At 48.2% G+C, this 27,156-nt stretch overlaps 1 protein-coding gene and 44 non-coding genes across 45 annotated transcripts in view; 44 read left to right on the top strand and 1 right to left on the bottom strand.

The window, feature by feature from the left end:
- LOC134029308 (uncharacterized) overlaps positions 1 to 27,156 on the bottom strand; it is a 69,207-nt gene that overhangs the window by 24,410 nt on the left and 17,641 nt on the right. The gene's annotated exons all lie outside the window — the stretch shown is intronic.
- trnav-aac (transfer RNA valine (anticodon AAC)) lies at positions 1,077 to 1,149 on the top strand. The gene has a single exon. It is a non-coding gene; the product is annotated as a tRNA-Val (tRNA).
- Positions 1,832 to 1,904, top strand: trnav-cac (transfer RNA valine (anticodon CAC)). Its single transcript has one exon. It is a non-coding gene; the product is annotated as a tRNA-Val (tRNA).
- On the top strand, positions 2,241 to 2,313 carry trnav-aac (transfer RNA valine (anticodon AAC)). The gene has a single exon. It is a non-coding gene; the product is annotated as a tRNA-Val (tRNA).
- trnav-cac (transfer RNA valine (anticodon CAC)) lies at positions 2,987 to 3,059 on the top strand. Its single transcript has one exon. It is a non-coding gene; the product is annotated as a tRNA-Val (tRNA).
- trnav-aac (transfer RNA valine (anticodon AAC)) lies at positions 3,400 to 3,472 on the top strand. Its single transcript has one exon. It is a non-coding gene; the product is annotated as a tRNA-Val (tRNA).
- On the top strand, positions 4,155 to 4,227 carry trnav-cac (transfer RNA valine (anticodon CAC)). Its single transcript has one exon. It is a non-coding gene; the product is annotated as a tRNA-Val (tRNA).
- trnav-aac (transfer RNA valine (anticodon AAC)) lies at positions 4,565 to 4,637 on the top strand. Its single transcript has one exon. It is a non-coding gene; the product is annotated as a tRNA-Val (tRNA).
- trnav-cac (transfer RNA valine (anticodon CAC)) lies at positions 5,320 to 5,392 on the top strand. Its single transcript has one exon. It is a non-coding gene; the product is annotated as a tRNA-Val (tRNA).
- trnav-aac (transfer RNA valine (anticodon AAC)) lies at positions 5,730 to 5,802 on the top strand. The gene has a single exon. It is a non-coding gene; the product is annotated as a tRNA-Val (tRNA).
- trnav-cac (transfer RNA valine (anticodon CAC)) lies at positions 6,485 to 6,557 on the top strand. The gene has a single exon. It is a non-coding gene; the product is annotated as a tRNA-Val (tRNA).
- trnav-aac (transfer RNA valine (anticodon AAC)) lies at positions 6,895 to 6,967 on the top strand. Its single transcript has one exon. It is a non-coding gene; the product is annotated as a tRNA-Val (tRNA).
- Positions 7,650 to 7,722, top strand: trnav-cac (transfer RNA valine (anticodon CAC)). The gene has a single exon. It is a non-coding gene; the product is annotated as a tRNA-Val (tRNA).
- Positions 8,060 to 8,132, top strand: trnav-aac (transfer RNA valine (anticodon AAC)). Its single transcript has one exon. It is a non-coding gene; the product is annotated as a tRNA-Val (tRNA).
- On the top strand, positions 8,806 to 8,878 carry trnav-cac (transfer RNA valine (anticodon CAC)). The gene has a single exon. It is a non-coding gene; the product is annotated as a tRNA-Val (tRNA).
- trnav-aac (transfer RNA valine (anticodon AAC)) lies at positions 9,216 to 9,288 on the top strand. Its single transcript has one exon. It is a non-coding gene; the product is annotated as a tRNA-Val (tRNA).
- Positions 9,962 to 10,034, top strand: trnav-cac (transfer RNA valine (anticodon CAC)). The gene has a single exon. It is a non-coding gene; the product is annotated as a tRNA-Val (tRNA).
- On the top strand, positions 10,372 to 10,444 carry trnav-aac (transfer RNA valine (anticodon AAC)). Its single transcript has one exon. It is a non-coding gene; the product is annotated as a tRNA-Val (tRNA).
- Positions 11,118 to 11,190, top strand: trnav-cac (transfer RNA valine (anticodon CAC)). Its single transcript has one exon. It is a non-coding gene; the product is annotated as a tRNA-Val (tRNA).
- On the top strand, positions 11,528 to 11,600 carry trnav-aac (transfer RNA valine (anticodon AAC)). Its single transcript has one exon. It is a non-coding gene; the product is annotated as a tRNA-Val (tRNA).
- On the top strand, positions 12,283 to 12,355 carry trnav-cac (transfer RNA valine (anticodon CAC)). The gene has a single exon. It is a non-coding gene; the product is annotated as a tRNA-Val (tRNA).
- On the top strand, positions 12,693 to 12,765 carry trnav-aac (transfer RNA valine (anticodon AAC)). The gene has a single exon. It is a non-coding gene; the product is annotated as a tRNA-Val (tRNA).
- trnav-cac (transfer RNA valine (anticodon CAC)) lies at positions 13,448 to 13,520 on the top strand. Its single transcript has one exon. It is a non-coding gene; the product is annotated as a tRNA-Val (tRNA).
- trnav-aac (transfer RNA valine (anticodon AAC)) lies at positions 13,858 to 13,930 on the top strand. The gene has a single exon. It is a non-coding gene; the product is annotated as a tRNA-Val (tRNA).
- trnav-cac (transfer RNA valine (anticodon CAC)) lies at positions 14,613 to 14,685 on the top strand. Its single transcript has one exon. It is a non-coding gene; the product is annotated as a tRNA-Val (tRNA).
- trnav-aac (transfer RNA valine (anticodon AAC)) lies at positions 15,023 to 15,095 on the top strand. Its single transcript has one exon. It is a non-coding gene; the product is annotated as a tRNA-Val (tRNA).
- Positions 15,769 to 15,841, top strand: trnav-cac (transfer RNA valine (anticodon CAC)). Its single transcript has one exon. It is a non-coding gene; the product is annotated as a tRNA-Val (tRNA).
- Positions 16,179 to 16,251, top strand: trnav-aac (transfer RNA valine (anticodon AAC)). The gene has a single exon. It is a non-coding gene; the product is annotated as a tRNA-Val (tRNA).
- Positions 16,925 to 16,997, top strand: trnav-cac (transfer RNA valine (anticodon CAC)). The gene has a single exon. It is a non-coding gene; the product is annotated as a tRNA-Val (tRNA).
- trnav-aac (transfer RNA valine (anticodon AAC)) lies at positions 17,335 to 17,407 on the top strand. The gene has a single exon. It is a non-coding gene; the product is annotated as a tRNA-Val (tRNA).
- On the top strand, positions 18,085 to 18,157 carry trnav-cac (transfer RNA valine (anticodon CAC)). The gene has a single exon. It is a non-coding gene; the product is annotated as a tRNA-Val (tRNA).
- Positions 18,495 to 18,567, top strand: trnav-aac (transfer RNA valine (anticodon AAC)). Its single transcript has one exon. It is a non-coding gene; the product is annotated as a tRNA-Val (tRNA).
- trnav-cac (transfer RNA valine (anticodon CAC)) lies at positions 19,250 to 19,322 on the top strand. The gene has a single exon. It is a non-coding gene; the product is annotated as a tRNA-Val (tRNA).
- On the top strand, positions 19,660 to 19,732 carry trnav-aac (transfer RNA valine (anticodon AAC)). The gene has a single exon. It is a non-coding gene; the product is annotated as a tRNA-Val (tRNA).
- Positions 20,406 to 20,478, top strand: trnav-cac (transfer RNA valine (anticodon CAC)). The gene has a single exon. It is a non-coding gene; the product is annotated as a tRNA-Val (tRNA).
- Positions 21,562 to 21,634, top strand: trnav-cac (transfer RNA valine (anticodon CAC)). The gene has a single exon. It is a non-coding gene; the product is annotated as a tRNA-Val (tRNA).
- trnav-aac (transfer RNA valine (anticodon AAC)) lies at positions 21,972 to 22,044 on the top strand. Its single transcript has one exon. It is a non-coding gene; the product is annotated as a tRNA-Val (tRNA).
- Positions 22,718 to 22,790, top strand: trnav-cac (transfer RNA valine (anticodon CAC)). The gene has a single exon. It is a non-coding gene; the product is annotated as a tRNA-Val (tRNA).
- trnav-aac (transfer RNA valine (anticodon AAC)) lies at positions 23,128 to 23,200 on the top strand. Its single transcript has one exon. It is a non-coding gene; the product is annotated as a tRNA-Val (tRNA).
- Positions 23,874 to 23,946, top strand: trnav-cac (transfer RNA valine (anticodon CAC)). Its single transcript has one exon. It is a non-coding gene; the product is annotated as a tRNA-Val (tRNA).
- On the top strand, positions 24,284 to 24,356 carry trnav-aac (transfer RNA valine (anticodon AAC)). Its single transcript has one exon. It is a non-coding gene; the product is annotated as a tRNA-Val (tRNA).
- On the top strand, positions 25,039 to 25,111 carry trnav-cac (transfer RNA valine (anticodon CAC)). The gene has a single exon. It is a non-coding gene; the product is annotated as a tRNA-Val (tRNA).
- Positions 25,449 to 25,521, top strand: trnav-aac (transfer RNA valine (anticodon AAC)). The gene has a single exon. It is a non-coding gene; the product is annotated as a tRNA-Val (tRNA).
- Positions 26,195 to 26,267, top strand: trnav-cac (transfer RNA valine (anticodon CAC)). Its single transcript has one exon. It is a non-coding gene; the product is annotated as a tRNA-Val (tRNA).
- trnav-aac (transfer RNA valine (anticodon AAC)) lies at positions 26,605 to 26,677 on the top strand. The gene has a single exon. It is a non-coding gene; the product is annotated as a tRNA-Val (tRNA).

A 27,156-nucleotide genomic window follows, 5' to 3' on the forward strand; every position in this document is an offset into this window, starting at 1 on the left:
TTCGTCCAATGGCGATCCTCTCGAGAGTAGTTAATGTCCCATGTAGTCCCAATGTCCCAAGAAGTCCCATGATTCAGTGGAGTTGACATGTCATTCTTTGAAATGGGAAGTCAGCTACCCTGGTGCCACTTGTGCGCATTCGCCTTTTAAGCCGTTCCGTTGTTTCTACCAGTCGGTAGAATCCCGTTCAGCAAGATTACCATGAATGTCATGGGCCAAGGACCTTTGTTACTTCTGAGACCTTCAGACCAGTCGTTCGCGATCCTGGTCCCACCTGCCCTGCCCTGCATGTTTGAGATGTTTCCCTGCTCCAACACACCAGATTCAAATAAGTGGGTCGTTATGTAGCTCTCTAGAAGCCTTGTAACAAACATGCATTTGAATCAGGTGTGTTGGAGCCAAGAAACCTCTAAAAACATGCAGGACAGGGGTTCCCTAAGGACAGGGTTAAGAACCACTGATCTAAAGCATGCTGGCCTGAGGACAAGGGTTGAGAACCACTGCCTTAGACCGTCTCAGTGCCCGCTGACTTGTTGAAGAACCATATCAACTGGTTCATGAGCCCAAATGCCCATTTGACATGATAAAGGCGTGTCCTCGTTCTGTGTCCTTGTTTGTGTGTGTGTGGGTGTGCAGTGAGATTCTGTTGTTGGTTAGGAAGAAGTTTCCGTAGTGTAGAGGTTATCAAGTTCGCCTCACACGCGAAAGGTCCCCTGTTCGAGACCGGGCGGAAACATGTCCCCTTTTATCAGCAGTCTCGTAAATAATTGATGCATTGTCGACAGTTACAAGTTTGTTGGAGTACCCTGGTGCCACATGCTCCGTCGTTTTCTCTAGAGCTTGGTAAGGGTCCAATCAGGTCTAACGCATGCAGAGCAGGGAAACCTGAGGTCCAGGATTGGGAAAGGTTGCTTTGGACAATCTCATTTGTTGCTAGCTTGCTGAAGAAGAGTATCAACTAGTTCATGAGCCGAAATGCCCATGTCAAGATTTTAAATGTGTGTCCTCCTTGTTCTGTTTCCTTGTTACTTGCGTGTTTGTGTGTGCACTGGGCTTCTGTCTTTCAGGAGTTGGCAGTTTCTGTAGTGTAGCGGTTATCACGTTCGCTTAACACGCGAAAGGTCCCTGGTTCGAGACCGGGCGGAAACTTCTACATCTTTCCTCGGTTTTCGTCCAATGGCGATCCTCTCGAGAGTAGTTAATGTCCCATGTAGTCCCAATGTCCCAAGAAGTCCCATGATTCAGTGGAGTTGACATGTCATTCTTTGAAATGGGAAGTCAGCTACCCTGGTGCCACTTGTGCGCATTCGCCTTTTAAGCCGTTCCGTTGTTTCTACCAGTCGGTAGAATCCCGTTCAGCAAGATTACCATGAATGTCATGGGCCAAGGACCTTTGTTACTTCTGAGACCTTCAGACCAGTCGTTCGCGATCCTGGTCCCACCTGCCCTGCCCTGCATGTTTGAGATGTTTCCCTGCTCCAACACACCCGATTCAAATAAGTGGGTCGTTATGTAGCTCTCTAGAAGCCTTGTAACAAACATGCATTTGAATCAGGTGTGTTGGAGCCAAGAAACCTCTAAAAACATGCAGGACAGGGGTTCACTGAGGACAGGGTTAAGAACCACTGATCTAAAGCATGCTGGCCTGAGGACAAGGGTTGAGAACCACTGCCTTAGACCGTCTCAGTGCCCGCTGACTTGTTTAAGAACCATATCAACTGGTTCATGAGCCCAAATGCCCATTTGACATGATAAAGGCGTGTCCTCGTTCTGTGTCCTTGTTTGTGTGTGTGTGGGTGTGCAGTGAGATTCTGTTGTTGGTTAGGAAGAAGTTTCCGTAGTGTAGTGGTTATCACGTTCGCCTCACACGCGAAAGGTCCCCTGTTCGAGACCGGGCGGAAACATGTCCCCTTTTATCAGCAGTCTCGTAAATAATTGATGCATTGTCGACAGTTACAAGTTTGTTGGAGTACCCTGGTGCCACATGCTCCGTCGTTTTCTGTAGAGCTTGGTAAGGGTCCAATCAGGTCTAACGCATGCAGAGCAGGGAAACCTGAGGTCCAGGATTGGGAAAGGTTGCTTGGACAATCTCATTTGTTGCTAGCTTGCTGAAGAAGAGTATCAACTAGTTCATGAGCCGAAATGCCCATGTCAAGATTTTAAATGTGTGTCCTTGTTCTGTTTCCTTGTTACTTGCGTGTTTGTGTGTGCACTGGGCTTCTGTCTTTCAGGATTCGGCAGTTTCCGTAGTGTAGCGGTTATCACATTCGCTTAACAGGCGAAAGGTCCCAGGTTCGAGACCGGGTGGAAACTTCTGCATCTTTCCTCGGTTTTCGTCCAATGGCGATCCTCTCGAGAGTAGTTAATGTCCCATGTAGTCCCAATGTCCCAAGAAGTCCCATGATTCAGTGGAGTTGACATGTTATTCTTTGAAATGGGAAGTCAGTGCCACTTGTGCGGATTCGCCTTTTAAGCCGTTCCGTTGTTTCTACCAGTCGGTAGAATCCCGTTCAGCAAGATTACCATGAATGTCATGGGCCAAGGACCTTTGTTACTTCTGAGACCTTCAGACCAGTCGTTCGCGATCCTGGTCCCACCTGCCCTGCCCTGCATGTTTGAGATGTTTCCCTGCTCCAACACACCCGATTCAAATAAGTGGGTCGTTATGTAGCTCTCTAGAAGCCTTGTAACAAACATGCATTTGAATCAGGTGTGTTGGAGCCAAGAAACCTCTAAAAACATGCAGGACAGGGGTTCCCTGAGGACAGGGTTAAGAACCACTGATCTAAAGCATGCTGGCCTGAGGACAAGGGTTGAGAACCACTGCCTTAGACCGTCTCAGTGCCCGCTGACTTGTTTAAGAACCATATCAACTGGTTCATGAGCCCAAATGCCCATTTGACATGATAAAGGCGTGTCCTCGTTCTGTGTCCTTGTTTGTGTGTGTGTGGGTGTGCAGTGAGATTCTGTTGTTGGTTAGGAAGAAGTTTCCGTAGTGTAGTGGTTATCACGTTCGCCTCACACGCGAAAGGTCCCCTGTTCGAGACCGGGCGGAAACATGTCCCCTTTTATCAGCAGTCTCGTAAATAATTGATGCATTGTCGACAGTTACAAGTTTGTTGGAGTACCCTGGTGCCACATGCTCCGTCGTTTTCTGTAGAGCTTGGTAAGGGTCCAATCAGGTCTAACGCATGCAGAGCAGGGAAACCTGAGGTCCAGGATTGGGAAAGGTTGCTTTGGACAATCTCATTTGTTGCTAGCTTGCTGAAGAAGAGTATCAACTAGTTCATGAGCCGAAATGCCCATGTCAAGATTTTAAATGTGTGTCCTCCTTGTTCTGTTTCCTTGTTACTTGCGTGTTTGTGTGTGCACTGGGCTTCTGTCTTTCAGGAGTTGGCAGTTTCTGTAGTGTAGCGGTTATCACGTTCGCTTAACACGCGAAAGGTCCCCGGTTCGAGACTGGGCGGAAACTTCTACATCTTTCCTCGGTTTTCGTCCAATGGCGATCCTCTCGAGAGTAGTTAATGTCCCATGTAGTCCCAATGTCCCAAGAAGTCCCATGATTCAGTGGAGTTGACATGTCATTCTTTGAAATGGGAAGTCAGCTACCCTGGTGCCACTTGTGCGCATTCGCCTTTTAAGCCGTTCCGTTGTTTCTACCAGTCGGTAGAATCCCGTTCAGCAAGATTACCATGAATGTCATGGGCCAAGGACCTTTGTTACTTCTGAGACCTTCAGACCAGTCGTTCGCGATCCTGGTCCCACCTGCCCTGCCCTGCATGTTTGAGATGTTTCCCTGCTCCAACACACCCGATTCAAATAAGTGGGTCGTTATGTAGCTCTCTAGAAGCCTTGTAACGAACATGCATTTGAATCAGGTGTGTTGGAGCCAAGAAACCTCTAAAAACATGCAGGACAGGGGTTCCTTGAGGACAGGGTTAAGAACCACTGATCTAAAGCATGCTGGCCTGAGGACAAGGGTTGAGAACCACTGCCTTAGACCGTCTCAGTGCCCGCTGACTTGTTGAAGAACCATATCAACTGGTTCATGAGCCCAAATGCCCATTTGACATAATAAAGGCGTGTCCTCGTTCTGTGTCCTTGTTTGTGTGTGTGGGGGTGTGCAGTGAGATTCTGTTGTTGGTTAGGAAGAAGTTTCCGTAGTGTAGTGGTTATCACGTTCACCTCACACGCGAAAGGTCCCCGGTTCGAGACCGGGCGGAAACATGTCCCCTTTTATCAGCAGTCTCGTAAATAATTGATGCATTGTCGACAGTTACAAGTTTGTTGGAGTACCCTGGTGCCACATGCTCCGTCGTTTTCTGTAGAGCTTGGTAAGGGTCCAATCAGGTCTAACGCATGCAGAGCAGGGAAACCTGAGGTCCAGGATTGGGAAAGGTTGCTTTGGACAATCTCATTTGTTGCTAGCTTGCTGAAGAAGAGTATCAACTAGTTCATGAGCCGAAATGCCCATGTCAAGATTTTAAATGTGTGTCCTTGTTCTGTTTCCTTGTTACTTGCGTGTTTGTGTGTGCACTGGGCTTCTGTCTTTCAGGAGTTGGCAGTTTCCGTAGTGTAGCGGTTATCACGTTCGCTTAACACGCGAAAGGTCCCCGATTCGAGACCGGGTGGAAACTTCTGCATCTTTCCTCGGTTTTCGTCCAATGGCGATCCTCTCGAGAGTAGTTAATGTCCCATGTAGTCCCAATGTCCCAAGAAGTCCCATGATTCAGTGGAGTTGACATGTCATTCTTTGAAATGGGAAGTCAGCTACCCTGGTGCCACTTGTGCGGATTCGCCTTTTAAGCCGTTCCGTTGTTTCTACCAGTCGGTAGAATCCCGTTCAGCAAGATTACCATGAATGTCATGGGCCAAGGACCTTTGTTACTTCTGAGACCTTCAGACCAGTCGTTCGCGATCCTGGTCCCACCTGCCCTGCCCTGCATGTTTGAGATGTTTCCCTGCTCCAACACACCCGATTCAAATAAGTGGGTCGTTATGTAGCTCTCTAGAAGCCTTGTAACGAACATGCATTTGAATCAGGTGTGTTGGAGCCAAGAAACCTCTAAAAACATGCAGGACAGGGGTTCCCTGAGGACAGGGTTAAGAACCACTGATCTAAAGCATGCTGGCCTGAGGACAAGGGTTGAGAACCACTGCCTTAGACCGTCTCAGTGCCCGCTGACTTGTTGAAGAACCATATCAACTGGTTCATGAGCCCAAATGCCCATTTGACATAATAAAGGCGTGTCCTCGTTCTGTGTCCTTGTTTGTGTGTGTGGGGGTGTGCAGTGAGATTCTGTTGTTGGTTAGGAAGAAGTTTCCGTAGTGTAGTGGTTATCACGTTCGCCTCACACGCGAAAGGTCCCCGGTTCGAGACCGGGCGGAAACATGTCCCCTTTTATCAGCAGTCTCGTAAATAATTGATGCATTGTCGACAGTTACAAGTTTGTTGGAGTACCCTGGTGCCACATGCTCCGTCGTTTTCTGTAGAGCTTGGTAAGGGTCCAATCAGGTCTAACGCATGCAGAGCAGGGAAACCTGAGGTCCAGGATTGGGAAAGGTTGCTTTGGACAATCTCATTTGTTGCTAGCTTGCTGAAGAAGAGTATCAACTAGTTCATGAGTCGAAATGCCCATGTCAAGATTTTAAATGTGTGTCCTTGTTCTGTTTCCTTGTTACTTGCGTGTTTGTGTGTGCACTGGGCTTCTGTCTTTCAGGATTTGGCAGTTTCCGTAGTGTAGCGGTTATCACATTCGCTTAACAGGCGAAAGGTCCCAGGTTCGAGACCGGGTGGAAACTTCTGCATCTTTCCTCGGTTTTCGTCCAATGGCGATCCTCTCGAGAGTAGTTAATGTCCCATGTAGTCCCAATGTCCCAAGAAGTCCCATGATTCAGTGGAGTTGACATGTCATTCTTTGAAATGGGAAGTCAGCTACCCTGGTGCCACTTGTGCGCATTCGCCTTTTAAGCCGTTCCGTTGTTTCTACCAGTCGGTAGAATCCCGTTCAGCAAGATTACCATGAATGTCATGGGCCAAGGACCTTTGTTACTTCTGAGACCTTCAGACCAGTCGTTCGCGATCCTGGTCCCACCTGCCCTGCCCTGCATGTTTGAGATGTTTCCCTGCTCCAACACACCCGATTCAAATAAGTGGGTCGTTATGTAGCTCTCTAGAAGCCTTGTAACGAACATGCATTTGAATCAGGTGTGTTGGAGCCAAGAAACCTCTAAAAACATGCAGGACAGGGGTTCCTTGAGGACAGGGTTAAGAACCACTGATCTAAAGCATGCTGGCCTGAGGACAAGGGTTGAGAACCACTGCCTTAGACCGTCTCAGTGCCCGCTGACTTGTTGAAGAACCATATCAACTGGTTCATGAGCCCAAATGCCCATTTGACATAATAAAGGCGTGTCCTCGTTCTGTGTCCTTGTTTGTGTGTGTGGGGGTGTGCAGTGAGATTCTGTTGTTGGTTAGGAAGAAGTTTCCGTAGTGTAGTGGTTATCACGTTCGCCTCACACGCGAAAGGTCCCCGGTTCGAGACCGGGCGGAAACATGTCCCCTTTTATCAGCAGTCTCGTAAATAATTGATGCATTGTCGACAGTTACAAGTTTGTTGGAGTACCCTGGTGCCACATGCTCCGTCGTTTTCTGTAGAGCTTGGTAAGGGTCCAATCAGGTCTAACGCATGCAGAGCAGGGAAACCTGAGGTCCAGGATTGGGAAAGGTTGCTTTGGACAATCTCATTTGTTGCTAGCTTGCTGAAGAAGAGTATCAACTAGTTCATGAGCCGAAATGCCCATGTCAAGATTTTAAATGTGTGTCCTTGTTCTGTTTCCTTGTTACTTGCGTGTTTGTGTGTGCACTGGGCTTCTGTCTTTCAGGAGTTGGCAGTTTCCGTAGTGTAGCGGTTATCACGTTCGCTTAACACGCGAAAGGTCCCCGATTCGAGACCGGGTGGAAACTTCTGCATCTTTCCTCGGTTTTCGTCCAATGGCGATCCTCTCGAGAGTAGTTAATGTCCCATGTAGTCCCAATGTCCCAAGAAGTCCCATGATTCAGTGGAGTTGACATGTCATTCTTTGAAATGGGAAGTCAGCTACCCTGGTGCCACTTGTGCGGATTCGCCTTTTAAGCCGTTCCGTTGTTTCTACCAGTCGGTAGAATCCCGTTCAGCAAGATTACCATGAATGTCATGGGCCAAGGACCTTTGTTACTTCTGAGACCTTCAGACCAGTCGTTCGCGATCCTGGTCCCACCTGCCCTGCCCTGCATGTTTGAGATGTTTCCCTGCTCCAACACACCCGATTCAAATAAGTGGGTCGTTATGTAGCTCTCTAGAAGCCTTGTAACGAACATGCATTTGAATCAGGTGTGTTGGAGCCAAGAAACCTCTAAAAACATGCAGGACAGGGGTTCCCTGAGGACAGGGTTAAGAACCACTGATCTAAAGCATGCTGGCCTGAGGACAAGGGTTGAGAACCACTGCCTTAGACCGTCTCAGTGCCCGCTGACTTGTTGAAGAACCATATCAACTGGTTCATGAGACCAAATGCCCATTTGACATAATAAAGGCGTGTCCTCGTTCTGTGTCCTTGTTTGTGTGTGTGGGGGTGTGCAGTGAGATTCTGTTGTTGGTTAGGAAGAAGTTTCCGTAGTGTAGTGGTTATCACGTTCGCCTCACACGCGAAAGGTCCCCGGTTCGAGACCGGGCGGAAACATGTCCCCTTTTATCAGCAGTCTCGTAAATAATTGATGCATTGTCGACAGTTCCAAGTTTGTTGGAGTACCCTGGTGCCACATGCTCCGTCGTTTTCTGTAGAGCTTGGTAAGGGTCCAATCAGGTCTAACGCATGCAGAGCAGGGAAACCTGAGGTCCAGGATTGGGAAAGGTTGCTTTGGACAATCTCATTTGTTGCTAGCTTGCTGAAGAAGAGTATCAACTAGTTCATGAGTCGAAATGCCCATGTCAAGATTTTAAATGTGTGTCCTTGTTCTGTTTCCTTGTTACTTGCGTGTTTGTGTGTGCACTGGGCTTCTGTCTTTCAGGATTTGGCAGTTTCCGTAGTGTAGCGGTTATCACATTCGCTTAACAGGCGAAAGGTCCCAGGTTCGAGACCGGGTGGAAACTTCTGCATCTTTCCTCGGTTTTCGTCCAATGGCGATCCTCTCGAGAGTAGTTAATGTCCCATGTAGTCCCAATGTCCCAAGAAGTCCCATGATTCAGTGGAGTTGACATGTTATTCTTTGAAATGGGAAGTCAGTGCCACTTGTGCGGATTCGCCTTTTAAGCCGTTCCGTTGTTTCTACCAGTCGGTAGAATCCCGTTCAGCAAGATTACCATGAATGTCATGGGCCAAGGACCTTTGTTACTTCTGAGACCTTCAGACCAGTCGTTCGCGATCCTGGTCCCACCTGCCCTGCCCTGCATGTTTGAGATGTTTCCCTGCTCCAACACACCCGATTCAAATAAGTGGGTCGTTATGTAGCTCTCTAGAAGCCTTGTAACGAACATGCATTTGAATCAGGTGTGTTGGAGCCAAGAAACCTCTAAAAACATGCAGGACAGGGGTTCCCTGAGGACAGGGTTAAGAACCACTGATCTAAAGCATGCTGGCCTGAGGACAAGGGTTGAGAACCACTGCCTTAGACCGTCTCAGTGCCCGCTGACTTGTTGAAGAACCATATCAACTGGTTCATGAGCCCAAATGCCCATTTGACATAATAAAGGCGTGTCCTCGTTCTGTGTCCTTGTTTGTGTGTGTGGGGGTGTGCAGTGAGATTCTGTTGTTGGTTAGGAAGAAGTTTCCGTAGTGTAGTGGTTATCACGTTCGCCTCACACGCGAAAGGTCCCCGGTTCGAGACCGGGCGGAAACATGTCCCCTTTTATCAGCAGTCTCGTAAATAATTGATGCATTGTCGACAGTTACAAGTTTGTTGGAGTACCCTGGTGCCACATGCTCCGTCGTTTTCTGTAGAGCTTGGTAAGGGTCCAATCAGGTCTAACGCATGCAGAGCAGGGAAACCTGAGGTCCAGGATTGGGAAAGGTTGCTTTGGACAATCTCATTTGTTGCTAGCTTGCTGAAGAAGAGTATCAACTAGTTCATGAGTCGAAATGCCCATGTCAAGATTTTAAATGTGTGTCCTTGTTCTGTTTCCTTGTTACTTGCGTGTTTGTGTGTGCACTGGGCTTCTGTCTTTCAGGATTTGGCAGTTTCCGTAGTGTAGCGGTTATCACATTCGCTTAACAGGCGAAAGGTCCCAGGTTCGAGACCGGGTGGAAACTTCTGCATCTTTCCTCGGTTTTCGTCCAATGGCGATCCTCTCGAGAGTAGTTAATGTCCCATGTAGTCCCAATGTCCCAAGAAGTCCCATGATTCAGTGGAGTTGACATGTTATTCTTTGAAATGGGAAGTCAGTGCCACTTGTGCGGATTCGCCTTTTAAGCCGTTCCGTTGTTTCTACCAGTCGGTAGAATCCCGTTCAGCAAGATTACCATGAATGTCATGGGCCAAGGACCTTTGTTACTTCTGAGACCTTCAGACCAGTCGTTCGCGATCCTGGTCCCACCTGCCCTGCCCTGCATGTTTGAGATGTTTCCCTGCTCCAACACACCCGATTCAAATAAGTGGGTCGTTATGTAGCTCTCTAGAAGCCTTGTAACGAACATGCATTTGAATCAGGTGTGTTGGAGCCAAGAAACCTCTAAAAACATGCAGGACAGGGGTTCCCTGAGGACAGGGTTAAGAACCACTGATCTAAAGCATGCTGGCCTGAGGACAAGGGTTGAGAACCACTGCCTTAGACCGTCTCAGTGCCCGCTGACTTGTTGAAGAACCATATCAACTGGTTCATGAGCCCAAATGCCCATTTGACATAATAAAGGCGTGTCCTCGTTCTGTGTCCTTGTTTGTGTGTGTGGGGGTGTGCAGTGAGATTCTGTTGTTGGTTAGGAAGAAGTTTCCGTAGTGTAGTGGTTATCACGTTCGCCTCACACGCGAAAGGTCCCCGGTTCGAGACCGGGCGGAAACATGTCCCCTTTTATCAGCAGTCTCGTAAATAATTGATGCATTGTCGACAGTTACAAGTTTGTTGGAGTACCCTGGTGCCACATGCTCCGTCGTTTTCTGTAGAGCTTGGTAAGGGTCCAATCAGGTCTAACACATGCAGAGCAGGGAAACCTGAGGTCCAGGATTGGGAAAGGTTGCTTTGGACAATCTCATTTGTTGCTAGCTTGCTGAAGAAGAGTATCAACTAGTTCATGAGTCGAAATGCCCATGTCAAGATTTTAAATGTGTGTCCTTGTTCTGTTTCCTTGTTACTTGCGTGTTTGTGTGTGCACTGGGCTTCTGTCTTTCAGGATTTGGCAGTTTCCGTAGTGTAGCGGTTATCACATTCGCTTAACAGGCGAAAGGTCCCAGGTTCGAGACCGGGTGGAAACTTCTGCATCTTTCCTCGGTTTTCGTCCAATGGCGATCCTCTCGAGAGTAGTTAATGTCCCATGTAGTCCCAATGTCCCAAGAAGTCCCATGATTCAGTGGAGTTGACATGTTATTCTTTGAAATGGGAAGTCAGTGCCACTTGTGCGGATTCGCCTTTTAAGCCGTTCCGTTGTTTCTACCAGTCGGTAGAATCCCGTTCAGCAAGATTACCATGAATGTCATGGGCCAAGGACCTTTGTTACTTCTGAGACCTTCAGACCAGTCGTTCGCGATCCTGGTCCCACCTGCCCTGCCCTGCATGTTTGAGATGTTTCCCTGCTCCAACACACCCGATTCAAATAAGTGGGTCGTTATGTAGCTCTCTAGAAGCCTTGTAACGAACATGCATTTGAATCAGGTGTGTTGGAGCCAAGAAACCTCTAAAAACATGCAGGACAGGGGTTCCCTGAGGACAGGGTTAAGAACCACTGATCTAAAGCATGCTGGCCTGAGGACAAGGGTTGAGAACCACTGCCTTAGACCGTCTCAGTGCCCGCTGACTTGTTGAAGAACCATATCAACTGGTTCATGAGCCCAAATGCCCATTTGACATAATAAAGGCGTGTCCTCGTTCTGTGTCCTTGTTTGTGTGTGTGGGGGTGTGCAGTGAGATTCTGTTGTTGGTTAGGAAGAAGTTTCAGTAGTGTAGTGGTTATCACGTTCGCCTCACACGCGAAAGGTCCCCGGTTCGAGACCGGGCGGAAACATGTCCCCTTTTATCAGCAGTCTCGTAAATAATTGATGCATTGTCGACAGTTACAAGTTTGTTGGAGTACCCTGGTGCCACATGCTCCGTCGTTTTCTGTAGAGCTTGGTAAGGGTCCAATCAGGTCTAACGCATGCAGAGCAGGGAAACCTGAGGTCCAGGATTGGGAAAGGTTGCTTTGGACAATCTCATTTGTTGCTAGCTTGCTGAAGAAGAGTATCAACTAGTTCATGAGCCGAAATGCCCATGTCATGATTTTAAATGTGTGTCCTTGTTCTGTTTCCTTGTTACTTGCGTGTTTGTGTGTGCACTGGGCTTCTGTCTTTCAGGAGTTGGCAGTTTCCGTAGTGTAGCGGTTATCACGTTCGCTTAACACGCGAAAGGTCCCCGATTCGAGACCGGGTGGAAACTTCTGCATCTTTCCTCGGTTTTCGTCCAATGGCGATCCTCTCGAGAGTAGTTAATGTCCCATGTAGTCCCAATGTCCCAAGAAGTCCCATGATTCAGTGGAGTTGACATGTCATTCTTTGAAATGGGAAGTCAGCTACCCTGGTGCCACTTGTGCGCATTCGCCTTTTAAGCCGTTCCGTTGTTTCTACCAGTCGGTAGAATCCCGTTCAGCAAGATTACCATGAATGTCATGGGCCAAGGACCTTTGTTACTTCTGAGACCTTCAGACCAGTCGTTCGCGATCCTGGTCCCACCTGCCCTGCCCTGCATGTTTGAGATGTTTCCCTGCTCCAACACACCCGATTCAAATAAGTGGGTCGTTATGTAGCTCTCTAGAAGCCTTGTAACGAACATGCATTTGAATCAGGTGTGTTGGAGCCAAGAAACCTCTAAAAACATGCAGGACAGGGGTTCCCTGAGGACAGGGTTAAGAACCACTGATCTAAAGCATGCTGGCCTGAGGACAAGGGTTGAGAACCACTGCCTTAGACCGTCTCAGTGCCCGCTGACTTGTTGAAGAACCATATCAACTGGTTCATGAGCCCAAATGCCCATTTGACATAATAAAGGCGTGTCCTCGTTCTGTGTCCTTGTTTGTGTGTGTGGGGGTGTGCAGTGAGATTCTGTTGTTGGTTAGGAAGAAGTTTCCGTAGTGTAGTGGTTATCACGTTCGCCTCACACGCGAAAGGTCCCCGGTTCGAGACCGGGCGGAAACATGTCCCCTTTTATCAGCAGTCTCGTAAATAATTGATGCATTGTCGACAGTTACAAGTTTGTTGGAGTACCCTGGTGCCACATGCTCCGTCGTTTTCTGTAGAGCTTGGTAAGGGTCCAATCAGGTCTAACGCATGCAGAGCAGGGAAACCTGAGGTCCAGGATTGGGAAATGTTGCTTTGGACAATCTCATTTGTTGCTAGCTTGCTGAAGAAGAGTATCAACTAGTTCATGAGTCGAAATGCCCATGTCAAGATTTTAAATGTGTGTCCTTGTTCTGTTTCCTTGTTACTTGCGTGTTTGTGTGTGCACTGGGCTTCTGTCTTTCAGGATTTGGCAGTTTCCGTAGTGTAGCGGTTATCACATTCGCTTAACAGGCGAAAGGTCCCAGGTTCGAGACCGGGTGGAAACTTCTGCATCTTTCCTCGGTTTTCGTCCAATGGCGATCCTCTCGAGAGTAGTTAATGTCCCATGTAGTCCCAATGTCCCAAGAAGTCCCATGATTCAGTGGAGTTGACATGTCATTCTTTGAAATGGGAAGTCAGCTACCCTGGTGCCACTTGTGCGGATTCGCCTTTTAAGCCGTTCCGTTGTTTCTACCAGTCGGTAGAATCCCGTTCAGCAAGATTACCATGAATGTCATGGGCCAAGGACCTTTGTTACTTCTGAGACCTTCAGACCAGTCGTTCGCGATCCTGGTCCCACCTGCCCTGCCCTGCATGTTTGAGATGTTTCCCTGCTCCAACACACCCGATTCAAATAAGTGGGTCGTTATGTAGCTCTCTAGAAGCCTTGTAACGAACATGCATTTGAATCAGGTGTGTTGGAGCCAAGAAACCTCTAAAAACATGCAGGACAGGGGTTCCCTGAGGACAGGGTTAAGAACCACTGATCTAAAGCATGCTGGCCTGAGGACAAGGGTTGAGAACCACTGCCTTAGACCGTCTCAGTGCCCGCTGACTTGTTGAAGAACCATATCAACTGGTTCATGAGCCCAAATGCCCATTTGACATAATAAAGGCGTGTCCTCGTTCTGTGTCCTTGTTTGTGTGTGTGGGGGTGTGCAGTGAGATTCTGTTGTTGGTTAGGAAGAAGTTTCTGTAGTGTAGTGGTTATCACGTTCGCCTCACACGCGAAAGGTCCCCGGTTCGAGACCGGGCGGAAACATGTCCCCTTTTATCAGCAGTCTCGTAAATAATTGATGCATTGTCGACAGTTACAAGTTTGTTGGAGTACCCTGGTGCCACATGCTCCGTCGTTTTCTGTAGAGCTTGGTAAGGGTCCAATCAGGTCTAACGCATGCAGAGCAGGGAAACCTGAGGTCCAGGATTGGGAAAGGTTGCTTTGGACAATCTCATTTGTTGCTAGCTTGCTGAAGAAGAGTATCAACTAGTTCATGAGCCGAAATGCCCATGTCAAGATTTTAAATGTGTGTCCTTGTTCTGTTTCCTTGTTACTTGCGTGTTTGTGTGTGCACTGGGCTTCTGTCTTTCAGGAGTTGGCAGTTTCCGTAGTGTAGCGGTTATCACGTTCGCTTAACACGCGAAAGGTCCCCGATTCGAGACCGGGTGGAAACTTCTGCATCTTTCCTCGGTTTTCGTCCAATGGCGATCCTCTCGAGAGTAGTTAATGTCCCATGTAGTCCCAATGTCCCAAGAAGTCCCATGATTCAGTGGAGTTGACATGTCATTCTTTGAAATGGGAAGTCAGCTACCCTGGTGCCACTTGTGCGCATTCGCCTTTTAAGCCGTTCCGTTGTTTCTACCAGTCGGTAGAATCCCGTTCAGCAAGATTACCATGAATGTCATGGGCCAAGGACCTTTGTTACTTCTGAGACCTTCAGACCAGTCGTTCGCGATCCTGGTCCCACCTGCCCTGCCCTGCATGTTTGAGATGTTTCCCTGCTCCAACACACCCGATTCAAATAAGTGGGTCGTTATGTAGCTCTCTAAAAGCCTTGTAACGAACATGCATTTGAATCAGGTGTGTTGGAGCCAAGAAACCTCTAAAAACATGCAGGACAGGGGTTCCCTGAGGACAGGGTTAAGAACCACTGATCTAAAGCATGCTGGCCTGAGGACAAGGGTTGAGAACCACTGCCTTAGACCGTCTCAGTGCCCGCTGACTTGTTGAAGAACCATATCAACTGGTTCATGAGCCCAAATGCCCATTTGACATAATAAAGGCGTGTCCTCGTTCTGTGTCCTTGTTTGTGTGTGTGGGGGTGTGCAGTGAGATTCTGTTGTTGGTTAGGAAGAAGTTTCCGTAGTGTAGTGGTTATCACGTTCGCCTCACACGCGAAAGGTCCCCGGTTCGAGACCGGGGGGAAACATGTCCCCTTTTATCAGCAGTCTCGTAAATAATTGATGCATTGTCGACAGTTACAAGTTTGTTGGAGTACCCTGGTGCCACATGCTCCGTCGTTTTCTGTAGAGCTTGGTAAGGGTCCAATCAGGTCTAACGCATGCAGAGCAGGGAAACCTGAGGTCCAGGATTGGGAAAGGTTGCTTTGGACAATCTCATTTGTTGCTAGCTTGCTGAAGAAGAGTATCAACTAGTTCATGAGTCGAAATGCCCATGTCAAGATTTTAAATGTGTGTCCTTGTTCTGTTTCCTTGTTACTTGCGTGTTTGTGTGTGCACTGGGCTTCTGTCTTTCAGGATTTGGCAGTTTCCGTAGTGTAGCGGTTATCACATTCGCTTAACAGGCGAAAGGTCCCAGGTTCGAGACCGGGTGGAAACTTCTGCATCTTTCCTCGGTTTTCGTCCAATGGCGATCCTCTCGAGAGTAGTTAATGTCCCATGTAGTCCCAATGTCCCAAGAAGTCCCATGATTCAGTGGAGTTGACATGTTATTCTTTGAAATGGGAAGTCAGTGCCACTTGTGCGGATTCGCCTTTTAAGCCGTTCCGTTGTTTCTACCAGTCGGTAGAATCCCGTTCAGCAAGATTACCATGAATGTCATGGGCCAAGGACCTTTGTTACTTCTGAGACCTTCAGACCAGTCGTTCGCGATCCTGGTCCCACCTGCCCTGCCCTGCATGTTTGAGATGTTTCCCTGCTCCAACACACCCGATTCAAATAAGTGGGTCGTTATGTAGCTCTCTAGAAGCCTTGTAACGAACATGCATTTGAATCAGGTGTGTTGGAGCCAAGAAACCTCTAAAAACATGCAGGACAGGGGTTCCCTGAGGACAGGGTTAAGAACCACTGATCTAAAGCATGCTGGCCTGAGGACAAGGGTTGAGAACCACTGCCTTAGACCGTCTCAGTGCCCGCTGACTTGTTGAAGAACCATATCAACTGGTTCATGAGCCCAAATGCCCATTTGACATAATAAAGGCGTGTCCTCGTTCTGTGTCCTTGTTTGTGTGTGTGGGGGTGTGCAGTGAGATTCTGTTGTTGGTTAGGAAGAAGTTTCCGTAGTGTAGTGGTTATCACGTTCGCCTCACACGCGAAAGGTCCCCGGTTCGAGACCGGGCGGAAACATGTCCCCTTTTATCAGCAGTCTCGTAAATAATTGATGCATTGTCGACAGTTACAAGTTTGTTGGAGTACCCTGGTGCCACATGCTCCGTCGTTTTCTGTAGAGCTTGGTAAGGGTCCAATCAGGTCTAACGCATGCAGAGCAGGGAAACCTGAGGTCCAGGATTGGGAAAGGTTGCTTTGGACAATCTCATTTGTTGCTAGCTTGCTGAAGAAGAGTATCAACTAGTTCATGAGTCGAAATGCCCATGTCAAGATTTTAAATGTGTGTCCTTGTTCTGTTTCCTTGTTACTTGCGTGTTTGTGTGTGCACTGGGCTTCTGTCTTTCAGGATTTGGCAGTTTCCGTAGTGTAGCGGTTATCACATTCGCTTAACAGGCGAAAGGTCCCAGGTTCGAGACCGGGTGGAAACTTCTGCATCTTTCCTCGGTTTTCGTCCAATGGCGATCCTCTCGAGAGTAGTTAATGTCCCATGTAGTCCCAATGTCCCAAGAAGTCCCATGATTCAGTGGAGTTGACATGTTATTCTTTGAAATGGGAAGTCAGTGCCACTTGTGCGGATTCGCCTTTTAAGCCGTTCCGTTGTTTCTACCAGTCGGTAGAATCCCGTTCAGCAAGATTACCATGAATGTCATGGGCCAAGGACCTTTGTTACTTCTGAGACCTTCAGACCAGTCGTTCGCGATCCTGGTCCCACCTGCCCTGCCCTGCATGTTTGAGATGTTTCCCTGCTCCAACACACCCGATTCAAATAAGTGGGTCGTTATGTAGCTCTCTAGAAGCCTTGTAACGAACATGCATTTGAATCAGGTGTGTTGGAGCCAAGAAACCTCTAAAAACATGCAGGACAGGGGTTCCCTGAGGACAGGGTTAAGAACCACTGATCTAAAGCATGCTGGCCTGAGGACAAGGGTTGAGAACCACTGCCTTAGACCGTCTCAGTGCCCGCTGACTTGTTGAAGAACCATATCAACTGGTTCATGAGCCCAAATGCCCATTTGACATAATAAAGGCGTGTCCTCGTTCTGTGTCCTTGTTTGTGTGTGTGGGGGTGTGCAGTGAGATTCTGTTGTTGGTTAGGAAGAAGTTTCCGTAGTGTAGTGGTTATCACGTTCGCCTCACACGCGAAAGGTCCCCGGTTCGAGACCGGGCGGAAACATGTCCCCTTTTATCAGCAGTCTCGTAAATAATTGATGCATTGTCGACAGTTACAAGTTTGTTGGAGTACCCTGGTGCCACATGCTCCGTCGTTTTCTGTAGAGCTTGGTAAGGGTCCAATCAGGTCTAACGCATGCAGAGCAGGGAAACCTGAGGTCCAGGATTGGGAAAGGTTGCTTTGGACAATCTCATTTGTTGCTAGCTTGCTGAAGAAGAGTATCAACTAGTTCATGAGCCGAAATGCCCATGTCAAGATTTTAAATGTGTGTCCTTGTTCTGTTTCCTTGTTACTTGCGTGTTTGTGTGTGCACTGGGCTTCTGTCTTTCAGGAGTTGGCAGTTTCCGTAGTGTAGCGGTTATCACGTTCGCTTAACACGCGAAAGGTCCCCGATTCGAGACCGGGTGGAAACTTCTGCATCTTTCCTCGGTTTTCGTCCAATGGCGATCCTCTCGAGAGTAGTTAATGTCCCATGTAGTCCCAATGTCCCAAGAAGTCCCATGATTCAGTGGAGTTGACATGTCATTCTTTGAAATGGGAAGTCAGCTACCCTGGTGCCACTTGTGCGGATTCGCCTTTTAAGCCGTTCCGTTGTTTCTACCAGTCGGTAGAATCCCGTTCAGCAAGATTACCATGAATGTCATGGGCCAAGGACCTTTGTTACTTCTGAGACCTTCAGACCAGTCGTTCGCGATCCTGGTCCCACCTGCCCTGCATGTTTGAGATGTTTCCCTGCTCCAACACACCCGATTCAAATAAGTGGGTCGTTATGTAGCTCTCTAGAAGCCTTGTAACGAACATGCATTTGAATCAGGTGTGTTGGAGCCAAGAAACCTCTAAAAACATGCAGGACAGGGGTTCCCTGAGGACAGGGTTAAGAACCACTGATCTAAAGCATGCTGGCCTGAGGACAAGGGTTGAGAACCACTGCCTTAGACCGTCTCAGTGCCCGCTGACTTGTTGAAGAACCATATCAACTGGTTCATGAGCCCAAATGCCCATTTGACATAATAAAGGCGTGTCCTCGTTCTGTGTCCTTGTTTGTGTGTGTGGGGGTGTGCAGTGAGATTCTGTTGTTGGTTAGGAAGAAGTTTCTGTAGTGTAGTGGTTATCACGTTCGCCTCACACGCGAAAGGTCCCCGGTTCGAGACCGGGCGGAAACATGTCCCCTTTTATCAGCAGTCTCGTAAATAATTGATGCATTGTCGACAGTTACAAGTTTGTTGGAGTACCCTGGTGCCACATGCTCCGTCGTTTTCTGTAGAGCTTGGTAAGGGTCCAATCAGGTCTAACGCATGCAGAGCAGGGAAACCTGAGGTCCAGGATTGGGAAAGGTTGCTTTGGACAATCTCATTTGTTGCTAGCTTGCTGAAGAAGAGTATCAACTAGTTCATGAGCCGAAATGCCCATGTCAAGATTTTAAATGTGTGTCCTTGTTCTGTTTCCTTGTTACTTGCGTGTTTGTGTGTGCACTGGGCTTCTGTCTTTCAGGAGTTGGCAGTTTCCGTAGTGTAGCGGTTATCACGTTCGCTTAACACGCGAAAGGTCCCCGATTCGAGACCGGGTGGAAACTTCTGCATCTTTCCTCGGTTTTCGTCCAATGGCGATCCTCTCGAGAGTAGTTAATGTCCCATGTAGTCCCAATGTCCCAAGAAGTCCCATGATTCAGTGGAGTTGACATGTCATTCTTTGAAATGGGAAGTCAGCTACCCTGGTGCCACTTGTGCGCATTCGCCTTTTAAGCCGTTCCGTTGTTTCTACCAGTCGGTAGAATCCCGTTCAGCAAGATTACCATGAATGTCATGGGCCAAGGACCTTTGTTACTTCTGAGACCTTCAGACCAGTCGTTCGCGATCCTGGTCCCACCTGCCCTGCCCTGCATGTTTGAGATGTTTCCCTGCTCCAACACACCCGATTCAAATAAGTGGGTCGTTATGTAGCTCTCTAAAAGCCTTGTAACGAACATGCATTTGAATCAGGTGTGTTGGAGCCAAGAAACCTCTAAAAACATGCAGGACAGGGGTTCCCTGAGGACAGGGTTAAGAACCACTGATCTAAAGCATGCTGGCCTGAGGACAAGGGTTGAGAACCACTGCCTTAGACCGTCTCAGTGCCCGCTGACTTGTTGAAGAACCATATCAACTGGTTCATGAGCCCAAATGCCCATTTGACATAATAAAGGCGTGTCCTCGTTCTGTGTCCTTGTTTGTGTGTGTGGGGGTGTGCAGTGAGATTCTGTTGTTGGTTAGGAAGAAGTTTCCGTAGTGTAGTGGTTATCACGTTCGCCTCACACGCGAAAGGTCCCCGGTTCGAGACCGGGCGGAAACATGTCCCCTTTTATCAGCAGTCTCGTAAATAATTGATGCATTGTCGACAGTTACAAGTTTGTTGGAGTACCCTGGTGCCACATGCTCCGTCGTTTTCTGTAGAGCTTGGTAAGGGTCCAATCAGGTCTAACGCATGCAGAGCAGGGAAACCTGAGGTCCAGGATTGGGAAAGGTTGCTTTGGACAATCTCATTTGTTGCTAGCTTGCTGAAGAAGAGTATCAACTAGTTCATGAGTCGAAATGCCCATGTCAAGATTTTAAATGTGTGTCCTTGTTCTGTTTCCTTGTTACTTGCGTGTTTGTGTGTGCACTGGGCTTCTGTCTTTCAGGATTTGGCAGTTTCCGTAGTGTAGCGGTTATCACATTCGCTTAACAGGCGAAAGGTCCCAGGTTCGAGACCGGGTGGAAACTTCTGCATCTTTCCTCGGTTTTCGTCCAATGGCGATCCTCTCGAGAGTAGTTAATGTCCCATGTAGTCCCAATGTCCCAAGAAGTCCCATGATTCAGTGGAGTTGACATGTTATTCTTTGAAATGGGAAGTCAGTGCCACTTGTGCGGATTCGCCTTTTAAGCCGTTCCGTTGTTTCTACCAGTCGGTAGAATCCCGTTCAGCAAGATTACCATGAATGTCATGGGCCAAGGACCTTTGTTACTTCTGAGACCTTCAGACCAGTCGTTCGCGATCCTGGTCCCACCTGCCCTGCCCTGCATGTTTGAGATGTTTCCCTGCTCCAACACACCCGATTCAAATAAGTGGGTCGTTATGTAGCTCTCTAGAAGCCTTGTAACGAACATGCATTTGAATCAGGTGTGTTGGAGCCAAGAAACCTCTAAAAACATGCAGGACAGGGGTTCCCTGAGGACAGGGTTAAGAACCACTGATCTAAAGCATGCTGGCCTGAGGACAAGGGTTGAGAACCACTGCCTTAGACCGTCTCAGTGCCCGCTGACTTGTTGAAGAACCATATCAACTGGTTCATGAGCCCAAATGCCCATTTGACATAATAAAGGCGTGTCCTCGTTCTGTGTCCTTGTTTGTGTGTGTGGGGGTGTGCAGTGAGATTCTGTTGTTGGTTAGGAAGAAGTTTCCGTAGTGTAGTGGTTATCACGTTCGCCTCACACGCGAAAGGTCCCCGGTTCGAGACCGGGCGGAAACATGTCCCCTTTTATCAGCAGTCTCGTAAATAATTGATGCATTGTCGACAGTTACAAGTTTGTTGGAGTACCCTGGTGCCACATGCTCCGTCGTTTTCTGTAGAGCTTGGTAAGGGTCCAATCAGGTCTAACGCATGCAGAGCAGGGAAACCTGAGGTCCAGGATTGGGAAAGGTTGCTTTGGACAATCTCATTTGTTGCTAGCTTGCTGAAGAAGAGTATCAACTAGTTCATGAGCCGAAATGCCCATGTCAAGATTTTAAATGTGTGTCCTTGTTCTGTTTCCTTGTTACTTGCGTGTTTGTGTGTGCACTGGGCTTCTGTCTTTCAGGATTTGGCAGTTTCCGTAGTTTAGCGGTTATCACATTCGCTTAACAGGCGAAAGGTCCCAGGTTCGAGACCGGGTGGAAACTTCTGCATCTTTCCTCGGTTTTCGTCCAATGGCGATCCTCTCGAGAGTAGTTAATGTCCCATGTAGTCCCAATGTCCCAAGAAGTCCCATGATTCAGTGGAGTTGACATGTTATTCTTTGAAATGGGAAGTCAGTGCCACTTGTGCGGATTCGCCTTTTAAGCCGTTCCGTTGTTTCTACCAGTCGGTAGAATCCCGTTCAGCAAGATTACCATGAATGTCATGGGCCAAGGACCTTTGTTACTTCTGAGACCTTCAGACCAGTCGTTCGCGATCCTGGTCCCACCTGCCCTGCCCTGCATGTTTGAGATGTTTCCCTGCTCCAACACACCCGATTCAAATAAGTGGGTCGTTATGTAGCTCTCTAGAAGCCTTGTAACGAACATGCATTTGAATCAGGTGTGTTGGAGCCAAGAAACCTCTAAAAACATGCAGGACAGGGGTTCCCTGAGGACAGGGTTAAGAACCACTGATCTAAAGCATGCTGGCCTGAGGACAAGGGTTGAGAACCACTGCCTTAGACCGTCTCAGTGCCCGCTGACTTGTTGAAGAACCATATCAACTGGTTCATGAGCCCAAATGCCCATTTGACATAATAAAGGCGTGTCCTCGTTCTGTGTCCTTGTTTGTGTGTGTGGGGGTGTGCAGTGAGATTCTGTTGTTGGTTAGGAAGAAGTTTCCGTAGTGTAGTGGTTATCACGTTCGCCTCACACGCGAAAGGTCCCCGGTTCGAGACCGGGGGGAAACATGTCCCCTTTTATCAGCAGTCTCGTAAATAATTGATGCATTGTCGACAGTTACAAGTTTGTTGGAGTACCCTGGTGCCACATGCTCCGTCGTTTTCTGTAGAGCTTGGTAAGGGTCCAATCAGGTCTAACGCATGCAGAGCAGGGAAACCTGAGGTCCAGGATTGGGAAAGGTTGCTTTGGACAATCTCATTTGTTGCTAGCTTGCTGAAGAAGAGTATCAACTAGTTCATGAGTCGAAATGCCCATGTCAAGATTTTAAATGTGTGTCCTTGTTCTGTTTCCTTGTTACTTGCGTGTTTGTGTGTGCACTGGGCTTCTGTCTTTCAGGATTTGGCAGTTTCCGTAGTGTAGCGGTTATCACATTCGCTTAACAGGCGAAAGGTCCCAGGTTCGAGACCGGGTGGAAACTTCTGCATCTTTCCTCGGTTTTCGTCCAATGGCGATCCTCTCGAGAGTAGTTAATGTCCCATGTAGTCCCAATGTCCCAAGAAGTCCCATGATTCAGTGGAGTTGACATGTTATTCTTTGAAATGGGAAGTCAGTGCCACTTGTGCGGATTCGCCTTTTAAGCCGTTCCGTTGTTTCTACCAGTCGGTAGAATCCCGTTCAGCAAGATTACCATGAATGTCATGGGCCAAGGACCTTTGTTACTTCTGAGACCTTCAGACCAGTCGTTCGCGATCCTGGTCCCACCTGCCCTGCCCTGCATGTTTGAGATGTTTCCCTGCTCCAACACACCCGATTCAAATAAGTGGGTCGTTATGTAGCTCTCTAGAAGCCTTGTAACGAACATGCATTTGAATCAGGTGTGTTGGAGCCAAGAAACCTCTAAAAACATGCAGGACAGGGGTTCCCTGAGGACAGGGTTAAGAACCACTGATCTAAAGCATGCTGGCCTGAGGACAAGGGTTGAGAACCACTGCCTTAGACCGTCTCAGTGCCCGCTGACTTGTTGAAGAACCATATCAACTGGTTCATGAGCCCAAATGCCCATTTGACATAATAAAGGCGTGTCCTCGTTCTGTGTCCTTGTTTGTGTGTGTGGGGGTGTGCAGTGAGATTCTGTTGTTGGTTAGGAAGAAGTTTCCGTAGTGTAGTGGTTATCACGTTCGCCTCACACGCGAAAGGTCCCCGGTTCGAGACCGGGGGGAAACATGTCCCCTTTTATCAGCAGTCTCGTAAATAATTGATGCATTGTCGACAGTTACAAGTTTGTTGGAGTACCCTGGTGCCACATGCTCCGTCGTTTTCTGTAGAGCTTGGTAAGGGTCCAATCAGGTCTAACGCATGCAGAGCAGGGAAACCTGAGGTCCAGGATTGGGAAAGGTTGCTTTGGACAATCTCATTTGTTGCTAGCTTGCTGAAGAAGAGTATCAACTAGTTCATGAGTCGAAATGCCCATGTCAAGATTTTAAATGTGTGTCCTTGTTCTGTTTCCTTGTTACTTGCGTGTTTGTGTGTGCACTGGGCTTCTGTCTTTCAGGATTTGGCAGTTTCCGTAGTGTAGCGGTTATCACATTCGCTTAACAGGCGAAAGGTCCCAGGTTCGAGACCGGGTGGAAACTTCTGCATCTTTCCTCGGTTTTCGTCCAATGGCGATCCTCTCGAGAGTAGTTAATGTCCCATGTAGTCCCAATGTCCCAAGAAGTCCCATGATTCAGTGGAGTTGACATGTTATTCTTTGAAATGGGAAGTCAGTGCCACTTGTGCGGATTCGCCTTTTAAGCCGTTCCGTTGTTTCTACCAGTCGGTAGAATCCCGTTCAGCAAGATTACCATGAATGTCATGGGCCAAGGACCTTTGTTACTTCTGAGACCTTCAGACCAGTCGTTCGCGATCCTGGTCCCACCTGCCCTGCCCTGCATGTTTGAGATGTTTCCCTGCTCCAACACACCCGATTCAAATAAGTGGGTCGTTATGTAGCTCTCTAGAAGCCTTGTAACGAACATGCATTTGAATCAGGTGTGTTGGAGCCAAGAAACCTCTAAAAACATGCAGGACAGGGGTTCCCTGAGGACAGGGTTAAGAACCACTGATCTAAAGCATGCTGGCCTGAGGACAAGGGTTGAGAACCACTGCCTTAGACCGTCTCAGTGCCCGCTGACTTGTTGAAGAACCATATCAACTGGTTCATGAGCCCAAATGCCCATTTGACATAATAAAGGCGTGTCCTCGTTCTGTGTCCTTGTTTGTGTGTGTGGGGGTGTGCAGTGAGATTCTGTTGTTGGTTAGGAAGAAGTTTCCGTAGTGTAGTGGTTATCACGTTCGCCTCACACGCGAAAGGTCCCCGGTTCGAGACCGGGCGGAAACATGTCCCCTTTTATCAGCAGTCTCGTAAATAATTGATGCATTGTCGACAGTTACAAGTTTGTTGGAGTACCCTGGTGCCACATGCTCCGTCGTTTTCTGTAGAGCTTGGTAAGGGTCCAATCAGGTCTAACGCATGCAGAGCAGGGAAACCTGAGGTCCAGGATTGGGAAAGGTTGCTTTGGACAATCTCATTTGTTGCTAGCTTGCTGAAGAAGAGTATCAACTAGTTCATGAGCCGAAATGCCCATGTCAAGATTTTAAATGTGTGTCCTTGTTCTGTTTCCTTGTTACTTGCGTGTTTGTGTGTGCACTGGGCTTCTGTCTTTCAGGAGTTGGCAGTTTCCGTAGTGTAGCGGTTATCACGTTCGCTTAACACGCGAAAGGTCCCCGATTCGAGACCGGGTGGAAACTTCTGCATCTTTCCTCGGTTTTCGTCCAATGGCGATCCTCTCGAGAGTAGTTAATGTCCCATGTAGTCCCAATGTCCCAAGAAGTCCCATGATTCAGTGGAGTTGACATGTCATTCTTTGAAATGGGAAGTCAGCTACCCTGGTGCCACTTGTGCGGATTCGCCTTTTAAGCCGTTCCGTTGTTTCTACCAGTCGGTAGAATCCCGTTCAGCAAGATTACCATGAATGTCATGGGCCAAGGACCTTTGTTACTTCTGAGACCTTCAGACCAGTCGTTCGCGATCCTGGTCCCACCTGCCCTGCCCTGCATGTTTGAGATGTTTCCCTGCTCCAACACACCCGATTCAAATAAGTGGGTCGTTATGTAGCTCTCTAGAAGCCTTGTAACGAACATGCATTTGAATCAGGTGTGTTGGAGCCAAGAAACCTCTAAAAACATGCAGGACAGGGGTTCCCTGAGGACAGGGTTAAGAACCACTGATCTAAAGCATGCTGGCCTGAGGACAAGGGTTGAGAACCACTGCCTTAGACCGTCTCAGTGCCCGCTGACTTGTTGAAGAACCATATCAACTGGTTCATGAGCCCAAATGCCCATTTGACATAATAAAGGCGTGTCCTCGTTCTGTGTCCTTGTTTGTGTGTGTGGGGGTGTGCAGTGAGATTCTGTTGTTGGTTAGGAAGAAGTTTCCGTAGTGTAGTGGTTATCACGTTCGCCTCACACGCGAAAGGTCCCCGGTTCGAGACCGGGCGGAAACATGTCCCCTTTTATCAGCAGTCTCGTAAATAATTGATGCATTGTCGACAGTTACAAGTTTGTTGGAGTACCCTGGTGCCACATGCTCCGTCGTTTTCTGTAGAGCTTGGTAAGGGTCCAATCAGGTCTAACGCATGCAGAGCAGGGAAACCTGAGGTCCAGGATTGGGAAAGGTTGCTTTGGACAATCTCATTTGTTGCTAGCTTGCTGAAGAAGAGTATCAACTAGTTCATGAGTCGAAATGCCCATGTCAAGATTTTAAATGTGTGTCCTTGTTCTGTTTCCTTGTTACTTGCGTGTTTGTGTGTGCACTGGGCTTCTGTCTTTCAGGATTTGGCAGTTTCCGTAGTGTAGCGGTTATCACATTCGCTTAACAGGCGAAAGGTCCCAGGTTCGAGACCGGGTGGAAACTTCTGCATCTTTCCTCGGTTTTCGTCCAATGGCGATCCTCTCGAGAGTAGTTAATGTCCCATGTAGTCCCAATGTCCCAAGAAGTCCCATGATTCAGTGGAGTTGACATGTTATTCTTTGAAATGGGAAGTCAGTGCCACTTGTGCGGATTCGCCTTTTAAGCCGTTCCGTTGTTTCTACCAGTCGGTAGAATCCCGTTCAGCAAGATTACCATGAATGTCATGGGCCAAGGACCTTTGTTACTTCTGAGACCTTCAGACCAGTCGTTCGCGATCCTGGTCCCACCTGCCCTGCCCTGCATGTTTGAGATGTTTCCCTGCTCCAACACACCCGATTCAAATAAGTGGGTCGTTATGTAGCTCTCTAGAAGCCTTGTAACGAACATGCATTTGAATCAGGTGTGTTGGAGCCAAGAAACCTCTAAAAACATGCAGGACAGGGGTTCCCTGAGGACAGGGTTAAGAACCACTGATCTAAAGCATGCTGGCCTGAGGACAAGGGTTGAGAACCACTGCCTTAGACCGTCTCAGTGCCCGCTGACTTGTTGAAGAACCATATCAACTGGTTCATGAGCCCAAATGCCCATTTGACATAATAAAGGCGTGTCCTCGTTCTGTGTCCTTGTTTGTGTGTGTGGGGGTGTGCAGTGAGATTCTGTTGTTGGTTAGGAAGAAGTTTCTGTAGTGTAGTGGTTATCACGTTCGCCTCACACGCGAAAGGTCCCCGGTTCGAGACCGGGCGGAAACATGTCCCCTTTTATCAGCAGTCTCGTAAATAATTGATGCATTGTCGACAGTTACAAGTTTGTTGGAGTACCCTGGTGCCACATGCTCCGTCGTTTTCTGTAGAGCTTGGTAAGGGTCCAATCAGGTCTAACGCATGCAGAGCAGGGAAACCTGAGGTCCAGGATTGGGAAAGGTTGCTTTGGACAATCTCATTTGTTGCTAGCTTGCTGAAGAAGAGTATCAACTAGTTCATGAGTCGAAATGCCCATGTCAAGATTTTAAATGTGTGTCCTTGTTCTGTTTCCTTGTTACTTGCGTGTTTGTGTGTGCACTGGGCTTCTGTCTTTCAGGATTTGGCAGTTTCCGTAGTGTAGCGGTTATCACATTCGCTTAACAGGCGAAAGGTCCCAGGTTCGAGACCGGGTGGAAACTTCTGCATCTTTCCTCGGTTTTCGTCCAATGGCGATCCTCTCGAGAGTAGTTAATGTCCCATGTAGTCCCAATGTCCCAAGAAGTCCCATGATTCAGTGGAGTTGACATGTTATTCTTTGAAATGGGAAGTCAGTGCCACTTGTGCGGATTCGCCTTTTAAGCCGTTCCGTTGTTTCTACCAGTCGGTAGAATCCCGTTCAGCAAGATTACCATGAATGTCATGGGCCAAGGACCTTTGTTACTTCTGAGACCTTCAGACCAGTCGTTCGCGATCCTGGTCCCACCTGCCCTGCCCTGCATGTTTGAGATGTTTCCCTGCTCCAACACACCCGATTCAAATAAGTGGGTCGTTATGTAGCTCTCTAGAAGCCTTGTAACGAACATGCATTTGAATCAGGTGTGTTGGAGCCAAGAAACCTCTAAAAACATGCAGGACAGGGGTTCCCTGAGGACAGGGTTAAGAACCACTGATCTAAAGC

This window comes from Osmerus eperlanus, chromosome 11 (genome assembly GCF_963692335.1).
Source record: "Osmerus eperlanus chromosome 11, fOsmEpe2.1, whole genome shotgun sequence".
NCBI lineage: Eukaryota > Metazoa > Chordata > Actinopteri > Osmeriformes > Osmeridae > Osmerus > Osmerus eperlanus.